General features: G+C 47.4%; 1 protein-coding gene across 1 annotated transcript in view; it reads left to right on the top strand.

Annotated features, from left to right (window-relative positions):
* Positions 1 to 14,380: 14,380 nt before the first annotated feature.
* GNG4 (G protein subunit gamma 4) overlaps positions 14,381 to 18,454 on the top strand; it is a 69,921-nt gene continuing 65,847 nt past the window's right edge. The window contains exon 1 of the mRNA XM_055424270.2: positions 14,381 to 14,668. The gene's annotated coding sequence lies outside the window, so the exon portion shown is untranslated. The remainder of the gene's footprint in view (positions 14,669 to 18,454) is intronic.

Below are 18,454 nucleotides of genomic sequence, written 5' to 3'. Positions count from 1 at the left end.
AAATATTTCTGTAAATTATCACAAGCTCTGTTACCTTTGTATACACTGCCACTTCAAATTGGGAATAAATTTCATAAAAATAGATTTAAGGACCTGTTCTTAATACAATTTAAATATTATGACCACATCTCAAATTGGTGGCTTTTTTTGGTAACTCATGTAGTTTCTCTTTAGCCCCCCTATAAATTTATGTCACTGGAAAGGATAACTTTCATTTCTGAATTGTGGTCTGTGTGAGACATTGTACGTTTTGACCTTTAAATGGAGTTTAGACAGAAACCCTAAGGTAAACCACTCATTTTTTAAAAAAAGAATAGCTGCCCCTCTCCTCGTTCTCCCCCACCAATAGCACATCTGTATTGGGCCCCTACTGTGTACCAGGGGCCACACTGAGTGCTGAGCTGCAGTGGATCCCTGCACTCCTGGAGAAAGTGCTGTCAGTCACACAGTGTGAGTCGGTACAAAACGCGGTCAGTGCTGTAACGGAGGAGCGGACGGTCCTCTGAGAGAATATAACTGAAGAACTCAACCTAGATCAAGGGGATCCAGAAAAGTCAAATTGTCGTTAGCAATGAATGGATGAATAGAACCCTGACAGGTGAAGATGAACTCGAATGTGTTCCACACCGTCCGTCTGCCAAGGACTGAGGACCATCAGCGAGCAGATGTCCAGCGAAGGAACGCCTCGGCTTCTCTGGAGGGCTCTACAAAACAGTGGGTGAGTTCAGCCGCCCAGCTGCACTCCAGGAACACAGAATTCCTCTTTTTTTCTGCTTTGCATCTGCGGTGTCTGAAGGATTCTCAAGCCAAGAGCGCACCTGATTCTCAGTGTCTGTTCCTAAAAGAACTCAGGAGCAGCGTGTGTCAGTGTGATCTGGCCCAGCCGGATCTTCGCTTTACCTGCAAGCCTGAGATGGACTCTTACGCTCCGCAGCGCACAGTGAAAGCCCACAGATAGGTGAGGGGGAGGGAGGGGCCGTGGGGAAGCTCTTCCCAGCCCCTCAGACAGGATCGGGCACATTCAGGGTGGTATAGCCATAGACTTCCCAGCCCCTCAGATCAGTTCCTCGCCAGTCTGGATGACCTGTTAATGTCTTGAGTCAAAGAACAGCTGCAGGGGGTTCCCATTCGAGAGGGTGCCACAGGGTGGTCCTGAACCCACCCCCATCCACAGACACCCTGACTTCCCAGCTCCACACAGAACAGTTCCCTCTGAGAGAGCCCCAAGAGCTTGCGAAGCAACTCCTGAGAAGCTGGTGAACAGAACTCACATCAGAATGGGTAGGAGAAGCTGAGACACGCTCTCACCGCAAACCCCACTCCCAGCCCAGCAGCCCACGGTCAGGGCTGGGGACCAACAGCTCCCAGATGCTCCCTGAGGAGGGGAGGATTTGAACCCCACATCGGCATCCCAGCTTTTAAGACCTGTACCTGAGAGATGCACCCCACCAAAAAACATCTAGCTTTGAAAGCCAGTGGGCCTAGTCCACAGACCCATGAGCCTATAGCATCTGAGAAACAGGTCTCCGGGGGCTCTCCCGGACCCACCAGGCTAGCACCCCAGGGCCCGGCACGGAGGCCTCAGAGTGAAAGGTGCCCATTCTTCTCTGGGTAAGAGGCCTGTTGCGTATCTCGAAAGCTTCAGCCTGAGGGGCAGGCATTTAACACACTTCTAGAGGCCACTGAAATACTCCCCAAAGACAGCCGAGACTGGCAGGCACCATCTTCATGCTCAGCCTCTCCTCTCCCAGGATCTCCTAGGAAGGCACAGGTCTGGGGCCCCAGATTTTGTGGCTGCCTCCCAGAGGGATGCCCCTTCAATCCCCTGGCTCTGGTAGCCAACCAGGCTTACCTTCCCAGGCACCACAGGACTGTAACAAATGGAGAAACAGTTCTTAACCAGCCACCACCCAGGGAAACAGTACAGAAGCAGCAGACAAGCTCCCGTCTTTCAAGGAAAGAGGCCTGCGAGCTTATCTTCATAGCTGTGGGGCAGGAGAGGGGGTGCTGCTTAAGCACACATCCTGAGGTCACTGCAGGCAGTGGGGAGGCCAGTGGGTGTCACATTCTTGCTGGACCTCTGTCCTGCCCAGGTCTCCAGCGTCTCAGAGAAAGGTGCTTTTGACGTGTCTAGCATTGCCACCAAGAGGTCACATCCCTTGAAAGCCTGGCTCTAGTGGCCAGCAGGGCTTGTGTTTACAGCTTCGATGGGACAGTAGCAAAGAAGAACTTCTTAACTACATCCTAGGGCTTCTGTGCTCTCCCAGTCTTCCCCAGAAAGAGGGCTACTTGTGTGCTTTAAAAGCCGCTGCCTGAGGGTCCAGCCTCCAATCAGCCTTTGGAAAAAAAAACCTTTAGTCTTGAAGGCCTTCACTCACTTCCATGGAGCAAACTCAAGCAGTTACTACTGAGATCAGTTACTTGCAGGACTCCGTTCCTCCTTAAGGGAAATATACAATTTGATGCAGCCTTTCTGAGCTGTTCTAAGAAACTAAGGCTTCCCACCTGGTCAAGGATAGGATACATGCTGACTACAAGCACATAGACTCCAGACCAGTTAGAACCAGAAGGTAAGATTCTGGAAACATCACCCTGTTATTTCACCATCAACCAGTCGGAAGAAGAAGGTCCATGAGCTGCTCACACATCCTACAACCCTCTCCTCTAGTACCATCTTTAAAAGCCCTGGCCTGAAAGCCACTGGGGAGTCCAGGTCTTCTGAACACCAGCTGTCCATTCTTGCTTGATCCCGCAACAAACCCTTCTCTGCTCCAAACTCTGATGTTTCGGTTTGTTTGGTCTCGCTGTGCATTGGGCACACAACCTAGGGTTTGGCAACAGTTTTTGACAAGCCAGCCAGGAGCCCATACCTGCGGCAGGTGGACATCGGCTGGGGCAGCCCCTCCCTCATGCCCCCTGGAGCTGCCAGGGCTCACGTCACCCGCAGGAACTCTGAGAAGTATTCTGACTTACTGTCAGCCCTCAGTCCATTACGGGGTAAGTTGCTCCAGCTTGCAGGGACTGGGGGTTGTCCCCCTGGGTTCATACCCTTCCAGGAAACGAGCCTATCTGGGCCATTCTCCCTTGGGAGCAGCACTGTCTGGTCGTCAGGTCTCCATCTGGGAGGGGAATGGAATAGTTAGGCTGTATTGGTCTGATCTTTTGTCTGAGCAACTGTGTTGTATTTGTGTGCATGTGTAAAGAGTACTCGTATTTTTGACAAAATGGGAAATACCAATTTCACCCCTGTCTTCCTGAGTCCTGGAGGCTGATCAGGACACCTGATCACTAAAGGCCTCAGGGAAACAATCTATGTCTCTCTTCCTGGTTTTGACGTCTGTTAGAGGGTCCTGGTAACGAATTATTTGTAGAGGGTTGGTAGACCTGAGTATACACTCATCAATCAGAAGAACTTACTGACCAACTCTCCAGAGAAGGAAATTTTCAGTGGTCTAAGAAGAGCAGAATCTGTGTCTCCACCACACCTTAGTCTTGATCTCTGTGTAGAGGCAGATCCTCAACTGAAACCCAAGGATATGGGCAACCAGACGTCAGTCCCCTTGGCCAGCCCATCAGGGTGCATTCTGAGTCACTGGAAACTATGGCTCCACCTCAGTGATAAAAAACAACTTTCTTCTTCTGTAATACTGTCTGGCCACAATACCAACTAAGTGACCAGGAGAAACGGCCAGAGAACTGCTCGTTAAGTCATAGCACCATGCTCCAACTAGGCTTGTTCTGTGAGAAAAGAGAAATGGCGTGAGATTCCCTGTGTGCAATGCTTCTGGCCTTTAACCAGAGCAGGGACTCCAGGAAAAGTGCAGACTTAGGCCTGCTCAGCTGTCTAACTCAAGGAGGAAGACCTCACTCTCTTTGTAGAAAGGACCCCCTGAAGACCCCTTACATTTCCCTTTGCCCCAAGTGCTCCAAATACTCACCACAAACTTCAGAAGATGACAGCGGGGCCTAACACCCCCCCAAATGGTTGAAGTGGCCTTTAAAAGGTTTCAATAACCAGGATGTAACAGAAGAAGACGGAGAAGGCAATGGCAAGCCACTCCAGTACTCTTGCTTGGAAAATCCCATGGATGGAGGAGCCTGGTGGGCTGCAGTCCATGGGGTCGCTAAGGGTCGGACACGACTGAGCGACTTCACTTTCACTTTTCACTTTCACACATTGGAGAAGGAAATGGCAACCCACTCCAGTGTTCTTGCCTGGAGAATCCCAGGGACGGGGGAGCCTGGTGGGCTGCCGTCTATGGGGTCACACAGAGTCGGACACGACTGAAGTGACTTAGCAGCAGCAGCAGCAACAGAAGAAGAAAAAGTTGAAGCAGCAGGCCGCCTTGTCTGTGGCAGTGCTGCACATCACCTCAGGGAGCCCAGGAGGGAAGAATAAGAAAGCTTCACAGGTCAGCACCCCCTGCCACCAGCATGGGATGTGGGACATGCAGGCCACCAGCGAAGCTGGCTCCTAGTCAATGCGTTTCTTGCAAGAAAGAGGGAAGACCTGAGCTAAACTGCTTCCTTTCAGCTCCCATTAAGTAAAGAAGCAGACTGGGGGCTCCCCAACTGGTCCATCGAAACACCCCATCTTCCTTGAGGAGCCCTAGTTACCCTAGAAGTTGGGGGAGAGCCAACTGAGTTTTGTCTTGTTTGGCCATGCCGCACGGCATGTGGGATCTTAGTCCCCCCGCTCCAGGGATTGAACCCACATCCCCAGCATTGCAAGGCAGAGTCTTAATCACTGAACCACCAGGGAAGTCCCCAGTTGTGTTTTTGTTAGTAACATTCCCAGTGTTGGCAACTCAAAGGGGTTCCCTCTCCAAGACATCAAAAGGGTCTCAGGAAAGGAAGATACAAGGAAGTGTTGCCCTGAACATTCCCCAGATGAGGCTCATTTGACAGTCTAAAACTGGTTTTGCACACAGGCATACAAGCAACATCAGGGGGTAGGGGAGCGTTGACCAAGGCCGAGGTTTATGCCCTGCTGAAAAGAGTCATAAAAACGCTCACTGAGAGCAGGCGGACAATGCACTGATGAAATGAAAATTCACATTTTAAGGAAAGACAAGAGAACACTGAACATAAAGCCATTTCCCGCAGGTTTGGGCCTCCCCTCCCCTCCACAGCGTGCACGGGGCATCTGCACTGAGTGTGACGCAGGTCTCCCCATGGCCACCTCCTGGCACCAGCTACGTAACTTCTCCAGGGATCGTCCCAACCCAGGGGTCAAACCCATGTCTCCTGCACTGGCAGGCGGATTCTTTTACCGGTGAGCCACCTGGGAATCCCAAATGTTTGCTTCAGCTCAGTTCAGTTCAGTCGCTCAGTCGTGTCCGACTCTTTATGGTTGCTTAGGATCTTATTAATGTTACTAGCTATATTGTATATTGTATCCTAATGTATGTAAGCCTCATAAAAATTAAGATGATTAGGCAACTTGAAACAACTGACCAGATCTATAGCTCTATAAGAGCAGTGACTGTAATGGTTTAACTCTAGAAATGATAAGAAGCAACCAGAAAGAACCATTTTCAGGACCATAACAGACTAGTTAAGACAGGTGATCCAGAGGCTTTGGATTACTGTTAAGGTGGCCTAGTCAAGTAATAGCACAGTAAATGGCCTAGCAACGAAATCCTTGCCTGATCTGGGGGTGGGCATTCTAAGCATAGGGAGACAAAATGCTTCCCAAATCTGGTCGAAATTAAGACCAAAAGGGAAAGGTCTGTGCAATAGAGAATGTTGCTTACCATCCAGTTCTCCTAGAATCAAGCCCCTACAGTCACAGACCTATAACACATTTTGAAAGGACTTCAGGGTGAATATCAGGATGAGGTACTCCGTGCTCTGGGAAAACCAACAGAACTGGCCCTGTGATAGATATTTTCAGGAGAAATTTTTTAATAAGCTGGATTCTTGCATCTTCCCAACTTGAAAAAGCACTAGGTCCATTAACTAGGGTGTCTGTCCATCATGGCTGGCAGCAACCTTCAACTGAGAGGAATGCTTGACCTCAGGTGTTCATCACCAGAGTCACGTATCCTGACCTCCCCACCCACCCCTTCAGAGAGCTCTCAGTGCTTTCTGAGAGGCCGCCTCCTGGGCTACAGTCCTCAGTGTGACTCACATAACATTTTCCGTTTCTTCTTAGATTGACTATTGATCATTTTCTGTTGACACTTAAAAGAACAATGCATGAACAAAGCAAGAATCTCAACAAAGATAAAATGTAAGAAACTGCCAAACAGAAATCACAGAGCTGATAATGACTGAACTGAAAAAGACAATAAAGGAGTTCAACAGTAGATTCAATGAAGCACCAGAAAAGATCAGTAAACTCTAAGACAGGGATGGCAGTGGAACTCATCCAATCAGAGCAGCTAAGAGAAAAAGGAATTTTAAAAAAGTGAAGAGAGCTTAAAGGACTTGTAAAACATCAGGTAGATCAATATTTACATTATAGGGATCCCAGAAGGAGAAGAAAGAAAGGGGTAAAAGACTTATTTGGAAAAATAATGGCTGAAAACTTCCTAACTCGAGGAAGAAAACAAGTTCAGATCCAGAAAGCCCGGAGACTTCCAAGGGAACCCACACCAAGATACATTATAATTAAATTGTCAAAAGTGAAAGAACGGTTACAAGGCAATATTTAGAAAAGTGAGCAGGGAGGAAAGAAATTCAATAGCTTAACATCTGGAGACTGAAACTGTTGGAGGTTTGGAATTATCCATGTTACCCTTACTTTGCTGATTATTCTTCAACTATTTCCAGTGTGTCCCAAATTGGGGGCAAAATATCCCTATTTATTTAGAAACTGTCTAATCCTTGAGCAACTCTATTTTTTTTTTCAATATACCAGTTAGGTCAACACTCCATATACTATGAAGCCAAAGCATTTCAAAATTAACAGGTTTAAAAAATTGCCTGAGCAGTTGGGGTGGGGAGGGATGATGGGGGAGTAAAACAAAGAATGGCCATTTGAAATAATCATCCAAGACTGAGGTCCCAGGGAAGCAGAGAGATTTTAGGTTCAGCCTAAACTTGTATTTCAGAGTATCACACACAGAGTACAAACACTCATGGCATTTATCAGCTTCCTCCATCGCAGGTTATATTCAATTTTAAACTTCACAATTTAAAAAGCAGCTACATCTGTTGATACAAAATATATACACTTGACTGTAAACTGAGTTGGACAGGAGGTACCAATAATTTTGTTGTGTTACATGAGCTGAACAGAAAGATACATCCTGCCAATTTGGGGAAGCTGGGTTGCAACTCAGCTATTTCAGAGAAACTAAATAATACAATGTGTCCTTTGAGGCCAAAAATGACTAGGAGATCATTTGAGTCTGGGCTACAGTATCCTTGCTCAAGTGCTGATCTTGTTTTTTCTCTGGTGAACAAAGTTAATGAGAGATGAGTTTAGAAAAGAGTGTTTTGAAGCAAAATTTGGCTCATTCCCAAAGTAAATTAAACTGTTCTTATCAAAATTTCTGAAGGCTGATCACAATAAGTCATTCTTTCATCCTCAGATCTTAATTTTGTTTAAAAAAAAAGAAACTTTATCATTAGAATACCATTTCAAGCATTAAGAAAAAGACTACTTTTTCTTAGATTTTTAGGAAAAAACTAGAATTTTCATACATGTTGATATAACCTAAATACAAATGGTTACTTAACTAATTTCATCCTCATTTCAAGACTTCTGTTTTCTTCTTAGAGTGAATGAAGTCGCTCAGTCGTGTCCGACTCTTTGTGACCCCGTGGACTGTAGCCCACCAGGCTTCTCCGTCCATGGGATTCTCCAGGCAAGAATACTGGAGTGGGTTACCATTTCCTTCCTCCAGAGGATCTTCTTCTTAGAGGATTAGCTAATTATCTATGTGCTTTCTATAGATAATATTGTACACACAGTGTTTTATTACAACCAAGTAAAATCCACTCATGTGTACTCCTAGTTAGATAGGAGTTAGACATACTGGACACAAATATTTATATGAAATTTTGAAGAAAAAAGAAACTTACTAGATTTGGACCAGGGTAGAAGGAAACCATCAGAGAGGGCAATGGCGGCCCACTCCAGTACTCTTGCCTGGAAAATCCCATGGACAGAGGAGCCTGGTGGGCTGCACATGGGGTCGAGAAGAGTCGGACACAACTGAGCAACTTCACTTTCACTTTTCTCTTTCATGCATTGGAAAAGGAAATGGCAACCCACTCCAGTGTTCTTGCCTGAAGAATCCCAGGGACGGGGGAGCCTGGTGGGCTGCCATCTATGGGGTCGCAGAGTCAAACACAACTGAAGTGACTTAGCAGCAGCAACAGCCGCAGAAGGAAACCAGCGGAGAGGGCAATGGTGGCCCACTCCAGTGTTCTTGCCTGGAAAAGCCCATGGACAGAGGAGCCTGGTGGGCTGCAGTCCATGGGGTCACACAGAGTCAGACATGACTGAAGCGACTTAGCAGCAGCAGAAGGAAACCAGTGTTGCCCAGACTCAAAGGTATAAGAAAGCAGAAAGTGATAGTGGTCACTGAGTTAGGGCCAGAAGGTGAAAGTAAGGGAATGAGGGGAAATGAAAAAGATAAACCAAGGACTTTTGCTCCCATCCACTTTGGGGAAATTGGGATCAGGCTCACCTTGCCATCATAGACAACTGGAAACTGGAGATCCTGTGTGAAACAAGGATTTTCAAACTGGAAAACACGCCGCACAGATCCTTGAACCCTGAGAAAGAGGCTACAAGCTAAGTGAATCCTGTCCTTGCTTCAGCTTTCTGCCTGGGGGCACTTGCAAGCCACGGTGCAAAAGGGGTTCCTCCTGAAGAATACAGACAGTCTTGAAATGAGGATCAGAGATCAGAGTTTGGGGAAGCTGAGAAGCTGGAATTTGTGGCACAGAGTTCATCAGAAGGTTGCTGCCCAGACAAAGAGAACCAGGTTCCAGGTTGTGGAGCCCCTGGAGACTCTGACTGAATGCTAAGTTGTGTGTGCAGAAGATGAAGTGCCCTAGGTCTGAGCAAAGAACTCCTAGGGAGCCATAAGCTGAACAAGTCCTAGAGCTCCCAAGGAACTGAGGTATAACCAATCAGAGGAAAAGTTTTGTGGAACATACAGGTATCCAGTCAATACCTCAGAAGAGTCATATCACAGTAGGAAGGCTAAACTCATCCTAGAATAGAGGCAGAAGTCCTTTAAAATAAGATTCCAAAGTATCAAACAGATTCGTAAGGAACTGAATTGCCTGCCAGGACAAAAGTGCCTATTAAGTCAACAAAATCTAGGCACACAACAACATACATTAGCAATGTCTAGCATCCAATTTAAAAATTACTAGATAAGGCAGGAAATAAGAAAATGTGACCCTAAACTGGAGCAAACTCATCTGAAGGAAACAAACCAAGAAAAGACAGAAACTGGAATTCATGGAGAAGCACAATAAAATAGCCATTAAAATACGTTCAGCATGCTCAAGGACTCAAAGAAAAACAAATCCAATGAGAAAAAGGAAAGAGTCCAGAAAACCAAACGGAAATTCTAGAGATAAACAAAGTAGCCGAAATAGAAAAAACATTTAGATATTATGCGATTTATTTTAAATTTTTCCAGTTTTATTGAGATATAATTGACAACAAACAGCCCAATCAAAAAACGGACAGAAGACCTAAATAGACATTTCTCTAAAGAAGATATACATATGGCTAAAAAGCACATGAAAAGATGCTCAGCGTTGCTAATCATTAGATAAATGAAAATCAAAACTGCAATAAGGTATAGCACACACCAGTCAGAACGGCCATCATCAAGAAGTCTACACATAATACAAGTTGGAGAGGGTGTGGAGAAAAGGGAACCCACCTACACTGCTGTGGAAATGGTATTGTTGCAGCCACTATGGAAAACAGTTTGTAGGTTCCTCAAAAAACCAAACCTAGAACTACCATGTGGTGGTTGTGGCTAATTGCTCAGTCATGTCCGACTCTTTGCAATCCCATGGACTGTAGTCTACCAGACTTCTCTGTCCATGGGATTTTCCAGGCAAGAGTACTGGAGTGGGTTGCCATTGCCTTCTCCAGGGGATCTTCCTGACCCAGGGATCGAACCAGGTCTCCTGCACTGCAGGCAGACACTTTACCCTCTGAGCCACCAGGGAAGCCCTTAGAACTACCATACAATCCAGTAATTCCACTCTTGAGCATAAATCTGAAGAAAATGGAAACACTAATTTGAAAAGATACAAGCCCCCCAAGGTTCACAGCAGCACTATTTACCATAGCCAAGATATGGAAGCAACCTAAGTGTCCATCAACACATGAATTTAGATAAAGAAGATGTGTATAAACATATATATACACAATGGAATACCTCTCAACCATAAAACGTATAAAAATGTTGCCATCTGCAACAACATGGATGGACTTGGAGGGCATTTAGTGAAATAAATAAGATAAAGAAAAATACTGAATGTTATCATTTATTTGTGGAATCTAAAAAATAAAAAGAATGAATATAACAAAACAGACACAGACAGACAGAGAACAAACTAGTGGTTATCCATGGGGGAGAGGGAATTGGAGAGAGGCAAGATAGGGGTCTGGGGTTATGAGACACAAACTACCATCTAGAAGATAAATAAGCTACAAAGATACACGGCACAGGGAATATAGCCAACATTTATAATACATTTAAATGGAGTATAACCTATAAAAATTTTGAATTACTATGTTGCACACCTGAAACGAATATAATATTGTATTAATAAATCAATTCAGTTCAGTTCAGTCGCTCAGTCATGTCTGACTCTCCGCGACCCCATGAATCACAGCACGCCAGGCCTCCCTGTCCATCACCAACTCCCGGAGTACACTCAAACTCATGTCCACAGAGTCGGTGATGCCATCCAGCCATCTCATTCTCCATCGTCCCCTTCTCCTCCTGCCCCCAACCTTTCCCAGCATCAGAGACTTTTCCAGTGAGTCAAATCGTCGCATGAGGTGGCCAAAGTATTGCAGCTTCAGCTTTAGCATCAGTCCCTCCAATGAACATCCAGGATTGATCTCCTTTAGAATGGACTGGTTGGATCTCCTTGCAGTATAAGGGACTCTCAAGAGTCTTCTCCAACACCACAGTTCAAAAGCATCGATTCTTCGGCGATCAGCCTTCTTCACAGTCCAACTCTCACATCCATACATGACCACGGGAAAAACCATTGCCTTGACTAGACGGACCTTGGTTGGCAAAGTAATGTCTCTGCTTTTTAATATACTATCAAGGTTGGTCATAACTTTCCTTCCAAGGAGCAAGCGTCTTTTAATTTCATGGCTGCAATCAGCATCTGCAGTGATTTTGGAGCCCAAAAAAACAAAGTCTGACACTGTTTCCACTGTTTTTCCATCTATTTCCCATGAAGTGATGGGACCAGATGCCATGATCTTTGTTTTCTGAATGTTGAGCTTCAAGCCAACCTTTTCACTCTCCTCTTTCACTTTCATCAAGAGGCTTTTGAGTTCCTCTTCACTTTCTGCCATAAGGGTAGTGTCATCTGCATATCTGAGGTTATTGATATTTCTCCCAGCAATCTTGATTCCAGCTTGTGCGTCTTCCAGCCCAGCGTTCCTCATGATGTACTCTGCATATAAGTTAAATAAGCAAGGTGACAATATACAACCTTGACGTACACCTTTTCCTATTTGGAACCAGTCTGTTGTTCCATGTCCGGTTCTAACTGTTGCTTCCTGACCTGCATACAGGTTTCTCAAGAGGCAGTTAATAAATCAACTATACCTCAATTTAAAAAAAAGAGGAAAACTTCTGAACAACAGGACAAACAGAAAACAAACTAATAGCAAGACTCTAGATTTAAGCCCAACCACATGATAAATACACAAGAAGTAAGCGATCCAAACGCTCCAATTAAAAGGCCAGGTTTGTCAGGCTGAATATAAAAGCAAGATCCAACTCTCTGCTGCCTACAAGAATAAAGGCAGCTCCCTCTTTAAGAATAAAGATACAAGTAAGTTTAAAAGGGTGGGAAAAGATACATCATGCAAACACCATTGTGAGAAATCTGCGTGGCTATGTGGATATCAAAGATATCAGACCCCAGGGCAAAGGAAGGGAAATGCATGTCCAGGGCCTGGAGCCAGGTTGCAGGTGATAGCAGCTAAGGAAATAAAATTTTACATTTTTAGGCAGGACAAGAAAATTTAAACACAAAATTGTCTCTTTCTCTCCTTTTGGACCTCCTCCCTCCCAAATGTGCAGTGCACATTTCTGTTGCATATTAACCAGATGGTTCCCCAAGATGACAGTGCATGCCTCAAGATAATTTTCCACCTTTTCCTCTGATTCTATCAATGTAACTTCTTAAAAGACCAGCTACTTTTAAGAAGCTTATTTCTCAGCTCTGTAGGGGGTTATGTATGGGCTTACCTGGACTATAACATCCTATATCCCTGGGGGACTTCATGTAAAAAACCAACATGCCATTTTGATATATGATCTTCTGTCTCGAAAAAGTATATGATTGTGCCTTTGACTTCTAATAGGTGGAACTGTTCTCAGAGCTTTCTGAGTTTATCTTCTGGGTTGTAATCCTGAGTTTGGCTCAGATAAAATTCCCTTTTCTTCTTGGCTTGATGATTAATTGAATTTTTGTGAATACAGCAGTCCTGGCTGATGGACAGAGATAAGACAGAATCAGAATCACCTGGAGAGGAAGGCTGACATCACCAACTGCTGGGCCGCATCCCCGAGTTTCCCATTCAGCAGGGCTGGGATTGGTCCTGAAAATTTGCATTTCTAACAAGCCCCCAAATGATGCTGATCTTTCTGGTCAATGGACTGACTGGGGGAGCCACTGGCTCAGAAAGATCCTCTTATTTCTCTTTAAAATGGACAATTCTGATTAAGGGATATTGTAATAAATTCGAAAGATAAAATAAGTGAGGAATCTGAAAATGTAGATATCGATTTCCCTTAAAATCGACTGATTAGAATTAATTGAGATGGGAGTTGGGATACTAAGGGATCAGAGGATTCAACCTTAGCCAGATACCTGGGGAGTGGTGCCTCTGAGTCAAGGAAATACAGAAGAAATCGATTTGGGGTGGAAATAATGAGCCCAATTTTAGATGTGTTGAATTTTAAATGCAGTACTCATATATCTTTCTCACTTTTTCAAAAAGGTCAGTGCAGTGGCTGAGTCATTTTACCATAGTTTAATTATGTGCCTTAAATGGGCATTTCCAAGCAGTGGGGGGAAAAAATCTGTGTGAGATATTTGCTGGCCCCAGGTGGGCCTTCCTGACCTCTGCATTTGCGTCAGACACTTGGCGTCTTGGAAGGTGCACATTTGTCTGAGGCAAATGTCAAGTCAACTCTGATTCGAGATCTAAGAAACCAGTGAACCTCGCGCGCTTTACCGCACAGAAGAGCGGTATTGGCCTCCTTTTCCTACCAATCTTGCTAACACTGCGTGAAGTGTAACGTAGCTTTCCTATTCCAAAGGTTTTGTATTATTTTACCAGGAGTTGGAAAAATGGACGGCGCCTAAACTGTTTCTTCCTAAAGGAAAAGGATGATAATAACGGAGAAGTTTAAAATACCTCCATCGCAAAACGCTTACAGTTCAGAAGGTATGAAGCATCGCCAAGGATTTCCCCGGGGAAACAGCTTCTGCTGTCTACGAACACTGGTCGCAGCCCAGGAGCACAGCTCGCGGCTCGTTCCCATTCCCAAAGCGCTGGGCTGGCGCGGCCGTCCCCTCTCTTCCCGTTACTTAGCAACGTCCCGGTAAATGGAGACAATGCCCTGTGAATCTACAGTGCCTTGTGTATTAAGCATTTCTCCTTTCACTGCCCCCCATGGGGGTGGGGTGGGTATATTGTGTATTCTTTAGTAATGGATGGCTACTGGCCGCGCCCAGCACGGTTGGTCCAGGAACTAACCCGCAAGCAAGGATGAAGACGCCAAAGGCTCAGGTCCCCAAAGCCCGCGGGGACCACGGCCCTAAGACCCTGCCTCCACCCCTCATCTCCCTTCCCCCAGCCCCTGGGCGACGCGCGCTCCTAGCGGAGAGCCGGGCCAGACGGGGGGCGCGGGGCCAGACGGGGGCGCGCGGAGCTGAGCGCGGGGCCGGGGGGCGCGCGGGGGGCGCGGTGCCCGGGTGCGGGAGCCCCGGTGACGCATCAGTGACGTCGACGGCGGCGGGCGGGATTTCCCGGCCCCTCCCGGGCGCCCGGAGAGACCCCGCCGCGGAGAGGACGCGAGGGGGCCGGGGGACCGCGCTCCGCGGGGGCCGGCACTGCACGCGCGCCCGGAGCCCGGCCTGGGGTGCTGAGCAGACAGAGTGCTCGGCGTCCGAGAGACTGCACGCTCCGGCGGGGCCGGGGCTCGGGCCCCTGCACGCCCGCCCGGCCTCACGTGGTCTTTCCCCCGCCCGGGCCGGGAGGCGCGGGACGGGGCGGGGCCGGTGACGCGGCGCGGAGACCCCGCGGGCGGAGGACGGGCGCGTGTCCACCGCCAGCAGGTCAGTACGAGGTGCGGGAGTCCCGGACCGGAAGCGGCGCCGGGCTTGAGGGGCGATGCCACTCGGTCTGGCCGCCCCCCGCGAGCACCGCCCCGGAGACAAAGCCCGCGCGTGAGCGGCGCCCTCGGCCCGGGTAAGTGGGCGCCCGCCGGCGGGTCGGTCGGGGCGGGTCGGTGGGGAACGGATGGCACAGCCCTTGCTCCTGTGAGCTCGGGGCGAGCCGGAGACAAAAGGGAAACGGGCTGGACGTCTCTGGAACTGGAGAGACGGGTCTGGTGCCTGCGTGGTCCTACAGCTGTCGGAGGAGGCTCGCGAAACGCACACCTGTGATCATCTTGGCCGCGCACGGCGAGCCCGGCCCTCGCGGCGCCGGCACAGGTGGGTATCAGCGGCCCGGCGGGGGCTCTTCGAATCCGGGACCCTCCGCAAAGCCCTTGGGAAACCCGAGCGCAGATTTGGCCAGACAACTCGGAACGTTGAAGGGATCTGGTGGGGGTCGCGGTCGCCCCATTTGTCCGGCTTGAAGCAGGGGAAGCTCCTGGGGACCCTGTTTCCGTAAGTAGGTCATGGCAGGGACGTCCCCCATTGAAGAAGTGGAGGGGCTAGTAGTCGCGGAAGAGATGGAGTGGCTAGTTGGTCATTTTATTGGGGGAAATTTCTTTGGGCCCGAAGAAGCCCTCCGGATTCCTCATCACCGGGACACCTGCTTTGGGAGCAGTTCCGGCGGCGTCAATGGACCTCGGGGCCCCTTATGGCGTCTGTCCTCCAGTCTGGTGCTGAAATGGGCTGCGCTCGCCGCGCGCAGACCAGCAGCGTCGGGGAGGCTTTGGTTTACTGTTTTAAATTACCTTAGGAATAATAACAAAAGGATGGGATGGGGCGGCGGGCAGAGGTGTGACTGGAGAAGACTTCGTAATTTAAAAATAAGAACTTGCTTATTTCTGTGTGTCTTGGGCTAGGATGCTCAGAAATACAAAAATGTTAAAGTTTCATCAAGTGATAAAGTGGATCGTGGACACGCGTTCTCCCCCCCTCTCCCCAGCTCACCACCGACATCGGTTTTCGTGTCTTTCTGTCGCCTCCCAGGACTGTAAAAGGCTGGCATGGAGCTGGCCGGTTCAGTCGTAGCTAAGGGCCTGCTGGGATGCACTGATATTTTCCATTAAAACGTGCCAGTCTTATCATCTGCTCATTAGCCCTCATGGCTGGTGCTTCCTTCTCATAGAAAATTCAGTGGCAGACACCTCAGAGAGGCAGGGAAGGGACTCGGGCTCTTTGACTGGCTTCTTGATTCTTTGGGGGAAATCCTTTTCCTGATTTTTGCATGGTGTGGGGGAAGGGAGGCACCCACCTTCTGATCTGGCCCTGTTCCCTGCAGGAGGCTACTGTGGGAGCAACCGAGGTAATAAATGGAAAGCCTGTTTCAGTCCTGAGGAACAAGACAGGGTACCTTGTAAACTGGCAATTATTTTTGAAGTGTGGGGTTGGCTCAGTTCTCAGTTGTGATGAGACATGGATATCGCACGTCATAACTAGTTCATGTAAATTCAAGGTTTATTGTGGTGCTTCCCTAGTTAATGAGTAGCCTCACGTTGAGGTTATTGGGCTGAAATGACTATTTAGGACAACCAGCTTCCTGTTTTCTCCTCCACCCACACTTGGCTCGAATCCTCAGCCTCTTTAACATCCAGTTGCTCAGGGGGAGCCTCTGGAAGATGTTTGGCCAGCTGAGAGAAAAAGCGCTGCAAAAGGGTCATTCCCAGTAGTGCCATGATTGGCCGGGCAATTGCCTTTCGGTATCTCATGCAAGGCAGTGGTGGAGAAACAAGGAAAAAGCTTTTCCTTATATTCATTTTACAGTTTTTATAGCCAAAATGACAATCCATGGTGCCCCCCAAATCTTACTACATTCTTTGAAATGGTGAGAACTGGACACTGTCTTCTTGTTCCCTGGGTTCCCAGGAAGCAAGTGCCTGACAGCTGTCTCTGGAGGATGAGGTTGGGCTTAGGAGTGATTGTGTATGATGTCTCTCTCTCTCTGTCTCTCACACACACACACACACACGCTGACTCACCACATAACTACTGCTTACTGAAGAACGCAGCCAAATGGCTGAGAAAAGACTGAAGTCTACTAGACAGATCATTCTCATTTATTTATAGCCACATTTCACTGTCACAGTTTTCTTACCTTGTCTCATTTTTGTTCCAGTTGAAGAAGGGAGACTATCTTATTATCCATTATGTGCCATTAGATTGCCTTTTTTTCTTAATGGAATTTCAAAATGTCTTTAAGATGTTACCTGATTTGTTCTCTGAACACCTTTATGAGAATTTACTAGTATCTAACCTTGCACATTTTCTTCATTTTTAATTTTTTTCCGCTGTAGACATATTCAGACATCAAGAGGCTTATTATTCAGGTAGAGAGATTGCTCAGTATTCTTAGACCAGAAACTGAAATTTAACTTCTTTCATACACCAAAAATACTACAAAAAAAATCCTTTCAACAATAACCAGCAAAGGAATTTTGATTGGAAGTCAGGAGAAGCTGAATGAGTGTCAGAAAAGAAAAACAGTGAAATCATAGTATGGAAATTAGCGTAATGCTACTGAAAGTTCTTGGAGCTTCCCTGATAGCTAAGTGGTAAAGAATCTGCCTGCCAATACGGGATAGTCAGGTTCAGTCTCTGGGTCGGGAAGATCCCCTGGAGAAGGAAATGGCAACCCACTCCTGTATTCTTGCTTGGGAAATCCCGTGGACAGAGGAACCTGGCAGGCTACAGTCCATGGGGTCTCAAAGAGTTAGTCATAACTTAGCAACTAAACAATAACAACTGAAAAGTCTTAAGTAGCTGGTTAAAGTCATATGAAGAATAAACCAAATATCTTTTTAAATGATCAGAAGTGAAGACATGCAAATGAAGTTTCCATTTAGGGAAGAAAGTAGAAGCGAGAAGTACTCCTGAAAGAAGAGAAAATATTACACAGGAAAACAATGGGTCCTTAAAAAGAGATGATTCAACAAGCCAGCTGGAGCGTTCCAAGTCACTGTAATTGTCCAGGAGCTTTGTTGGGTCAAATGGCAGCTGCTGTGCAGTCGGTCTTCCTGACTTTTGTTTGGTGGCAAACAAAATGGCAGGTCCTGAGAGGTTGGGGAGTATGGGTGTTGAAGATGTGATGCTTGAGGAATGGGCCCTGGGTGTCCAAGGGGAAGTGAGGTGTGGTCAAGCTAATCTGTGCCCAAAGCCCTGATTTTCCCAGGTGTCTGCAGGTCCAGTGCCCCAACCTGGGAGGACCAGATGGCAGAGGGAGCATGGGGCAGCCGGGTGGAGGAAAGGCCAGGCTTCCTCTGGGCCCATCATGTGGATGACCTCATTTAATCCTCACAGCGCCCCTGCAAGGTTTCTCTTTGTTGTTGTTCAGTTGCCAAGCCGTGTCAGACTCCCTGCCACCCCATGGACTGCAGCACGCCAGTCTTCCCTGTCCCTCACCGTCTCCCGGAGTTTGCCCCCAGTTCACGTCCATCGAGTCGGTGACACCAGCCAGCCATCTCATCCTCTGTGCCCTCTTCTCCTGCCTTCAGTCTTCCCCGGCATCAGGGTCTTTCCCAACAAGTCAGCTGTTCACATCAGGTGGCCAAAGTATTGGAGCTTGAGCTTCAGCATCAGTCCTTCCAGTGAATTCAGTGTTGATCTCCTTCAGGATTGACTGATTTGATCTCCTTGCTGTCCAAGGGACTCTCAAGAGTCTTCTCCAGCACCACAGTCTGAAAGCATCACTTCTTCGGCGATCAGCTTTCTTCACAGTCCAACTCTCACATCCATACATGACTACTGCAGAGACCATAGCTTTGACTAGATGGATCTCTGTCAACAAAGTGATGTCTTTGCTTTTTAATACACTATCTAGGTTTGT

Source organism: Moschus berezovskii, chromosome 12 (genome assembly GCF_049115385.1).
Source record: "Moschus berezovskii isolate FMDL1 chromosome 12, NW_MosBer_1.0, whole genome shotgun sequence".
Lineage (NCBI taxonomy): Eukaryota > Metazoa > Chordata > Mammalia > Artiodactyla > Moschidae > Moschus > Moschus berezovskii.
This window is presented reverse-complemented; position numbering and strand designations above follow the sequence as displayed.